We start from the raw sequence: 4,417 nt of genomic DNA, 5'->3' as shown, positions 1-4,417 counted from the left end.
GTGAAGTACCTGGAGAACTTGCCAGACTGTTACTGCAGGAAGAGAGGACTATACAGCCGCACGAGGAGTCAGTTGAGATTGTAAATCTGGGTACCGAAGTAGACAAGAAAGAAGTCAAAATAGGAGCAGGCTTGGAAAACAGTGTCAAAAGAAGGTTGATTCAGATGTTACATGACTATGTAGAGATTTTTGCTTGGTCTTATGACGACATGCCAGGACTGGATACTGATATAGTAGTACATCGGCTGCCAACGAGGGAAGATTGTCGTCCTGTTAAGCAAAAGGTTCGTCGCATGCGTCCTGAAATGTCTGAGAAAATCAAAGCCGAGGTGATAAAACAATTTGATGCAGGTTTTCTGGCTGTTACTTCTTATCTTCAATGGGTTGCTAATGTGGTACCAGTGCCAAAGAAGGATGGTAAGGTGCGAATGTGTGTAGATTACCGAGACCTGAATAAAGCGAGTCCCAAGGATGACTTCCCACTCCCGCACATTGATGTTCTGGTAGATAACACCGCTCAACACAAGGTGTTCTCATTCATGGATGGATTCTCAGGTTACAACCAGATTAAGATGGCGCCTGAGGACATGGAGAAAACTACGTTTGTGACGCAATGGGGCACGTTCTGTTATAAAGTAATGCCATTTGGTTTAAAGAATGCAGGGGCAACGTACCAGCGTGCTATGGTGGTTTTGTTCCATGATATGATCCATCATGAAATAGAAGTATATGTGGATGACATGATAGCCAGATCTCATACTGAGGAGGAACATCTCGATCATTTATACAAACTGTTCGAGAGGTTGAAGAAATACAAGTTGAGATTGAACCCGAACAAATGCACCTTTGGGGTAAGGTCCGGAAAACTCCTGGGCTTTATTGTCAGTGGTAAAGGGATCGAGGTTGACCCAGCCAAGGTGAGAGCTATTCAAGAAATGCCAGTTCCCAGTACAGATAAAGAAGTCAGAGGTTTCTTGGGACGCTTGAATTACATTGCCCGATTTATCTCCCATTTGACCGCCACCTGCAAACCCCTCTTCAAGCTACTGAGGAAAAATCAAGAGATGATATGGAATGAGGAATGTCAAGAAGCTTTTGACAAAATCAAGAAGTATCTTCAAGAACCTCCAATTCTGATGCCACCAGTTGAAGGAAGACCTCTAATCATGTATTTAACCGTGTTAGAAAATTCAATGGGGTGCGTGTTGGGGCAACATGACGAGTCTGGTCGAAAAGAGCATGCCATATACTACCTTAGCAAAAAGTTTACCGACTGTGAAACAAGATACTCACTGCTCGAGAGAACTTGCTGTGCTTTGGCCTGGGCTGCTCGCCGACTAAGACAATACATGTTGAATCATACCACTTTATTGATTTCTAAGATGGATCCTATCAAATACATATTTGAGAAACCCGCTCTCTCCGGAAGAATAGCAAGATGGCAGATGATTCTAACAGAGTACGACATCCAGTATACTACCCAGAAAGCAATCAAAGGAAGCGTGCTAGCCGATCATTTGGCTCATCAAGCAGTGGATGATTACCAATCTATAAATTTTGAGTTCCCAGATGAGGATGTCATGCCTGTTACTGATTATGAAGAACCTGGACCGGATGAAGGACCCGAACTAGGATCCCGATGGACTATGGTTTTCGATGGGTCTTCTAATGCATTGGGCAATGGTGTTGGTGTGGTAATCATTTCTCCCGAGGGTTACCATACGCCTTTCACTGCTAGACTATGTTTTCATTGTACCAATAATATGGCTGAGTATGAAGCATGTATTTTGGGACTCAAGGCTGCTATAGACCGGCGGGTCAAGTTTTTGAGTGTGTACGGAGACTCAGCATTAGTAATCAGTCAGATCAAAGGAGAATGGGACACTAAGCATCCGAATCTCATCCCTTACCGAGAACGGGTGATGACATTAATCCCATACTTTGAAGAGATTACATTCGAATATATCCCACGAGAAGAGAATCAGTTGGCAGACGCATTAGCTACCATGTCATCTATGTTCAGAGTCAGATGGGACAATGAAGCTCCCAGGATCACCATTGAGCGACTAGATGAACCGGCATACTGTTATGAACTTAACACTGAGGGAGTACGGGAAAACCCTGGTTCCACGAAGTAAAAAGATATTTAGAAGCTCAGGAATACCCTGAAGGGGCATCCATCAATGACAAAAAATTCCTGAGGAAGTTCTCCGCTAAATTCTTTTTGAGTAATGGAGTATTATACAAACGTAATCATGATTCGACTTTGCTTCGCTGTGTGGATAAAAAGGAAGCATAAAAGATTATGGGAGATATGCACGACGGTATTTTTGGGACTCATTCTAGTGGACATACGATGACCAAGAAGATTCTGAGATCAAGGTATTATTGGTCTACCATGGAAGCTGATTGCCACCATCACTCCAGAACCTGTCACAAGTGCCAAATATATGCGGATAAAGTACATGCACCTCCTACTCCATTGAACGTGTTGACCGCACCTTGGCCCTTTGCAATGTGGGGCATTGATATGATTGGGGAGATTAAACCTACTGCTTCTAATGGACATCGCTTCATCCTTGTCGCTATTGATTACTTTACAAAGTGGGTAGAGGCAGCCTCATTTGCTTCTGTCACCAAGAATGTGGTGGCACGATTCGTCAAGAATAATCTCATTTGCCGATACGGCGTTCCTGAAAGAATTATTACTGACAATGGTACTAATTTGAACAACAAGATGATTACTGAACTCTGCACGCAGTTCAAGATACGACACCATAACTCTTCTCCGTACCGGCCAAAGATGAATGGTGCTGTAGAAGCTGCTAATAAGAATATCAAGAAGATCATACAAAAGATGACGGTGACGTACAAAGACTGGCATGAGATGTTACCGTTTGCTCTTCACGGTTATCGCACTTCAGTACGCACTTCGACAGGAGCAACTCCTTTCTCTTTAGTCTACGGAATGGAAGCCGTTTTACCAGTGGAAGTTCAGATTCCCTCTCTAAGAATCATGAAAGAGGCGGGCTTAGATGAAGAGGAATGGATTCAGACTCGACTCGATCAGATAAACTTGATTGATGAGAAGAGACTTGCGGCTGTTTGTCATGGACAGATATATCAGAAACGCATGACCCAGGCATTTAACAAAAGAGTCAAGAGACAGGTGTATCAAATTGGCGACTTGGTGGTAAAGCGCATCACTCTACCACAAGGTGATCCCAGAGGCAAATGGATTCCCACGTACGAAGGGCCGTTTGTAGTTAAGAAGGTATTCTCTGGTGGAGCCATGATACTAGCTACAATGGACGGCGAAGACTTCCCGCATCCCGTGAACGCAGACATAGTCAAAAAATACTACGCATAAAAGAGACCTGCTAGGTCGACGTACCTAGGCAAAAGTAAGGGCATCCCGGCGAACCAAAAGGGTTCGGGCAAAATTAGGGATAAACATAAAAAAATGTACACCCGGCAAGTCGAAAACCTGAAAAGGCGGCTTGGGCAAAAAGGGGTATCCTGGTGGATTGAAAACCTGAAAAGGCGGTCCAGGCAAAATTAGGGATCAAAGCGTATGACTATGTCCCGTTCTCAGACAGCTTCATCCAAGTTCAAAGGACTGAACAAGCTAATCACTTCTATCCGACAGCAGGAGATGAGAGGCTTGAAGACATAATGGCAGTAGTGGAATTAAAGTCAATAGGACGTTTTCGGCATAGCTTTCTCTTTGTTTTCTTGACAATTTCCTCTTACTAGGATTTTTGTCTCCTTGTACACAAATTGCCTGTTTATAGGCCCTCTTTCGAAATCAATATAATTTTAGTTTAAAAAAAAATGCTCTTGTTTTACTTTCTCTGTTTTGTTTGCATAACCGTCCATTGATTTAATTCGAATTAATATATGCATTTGGATATGATCGATGTTTACCAAAAATGCGTGCATAAAATAGAAATAGCGATTACTACTAGGCTTCAGGATCGAGGAGAAGGTCTAATCATGCTTTCCAATGAATCCGTTGCTAATCCTATTCCCCAGCAAAGCCAGTCATTCCCAGAAGAGAGTGGCATTACTAGACAAATGGGTCATCTCTTCCACCCCCAGCTAGGCTTCTGTTGAACATTTCTACCATCAGACAGAAATCAAGCATCCCCGGCTAAGAAAGGGTCATCGATACCAGTATCTCCCAACCAAAAGATTGAGATTTGTTTTCCCCAGTAGAGTCCTCAGGAAGAACTTTTCAGATGCATAATTCACTCATTACATCATTTCACAGCATACGCATGCATACATCGTTTGCAGTTATTTTCGAAAGCATAAAACATCTCATGCATCATGACATGGCATGAAGCTAACTTTATTTTTCAGGTTAATTATCCTCTTGATACAATCAAAACAAAGGTCCATTCAGACAGACATC

This window comes from Lathyrus oleraceus, chromosome 2 (assembly GCF_024323335.1).
Source record: "Lathyrus oleraceus cultivar Zhongwan6 chromosome 2, CAAS_Psat_ZW6_1.0, whole genome shotgun sequence".
Lineage (NCBI taxonomy): Eukaryota > Viridiplantae > Streptophyta > Magnoliopsida > Fabales > Fabaceae > Lathyrus > Lathyrus oleraceus.
The sequence above is the reverse complement of the archived record's forward strand: the minus strand, read 5'-3'. Positions refer to the sequence as shown.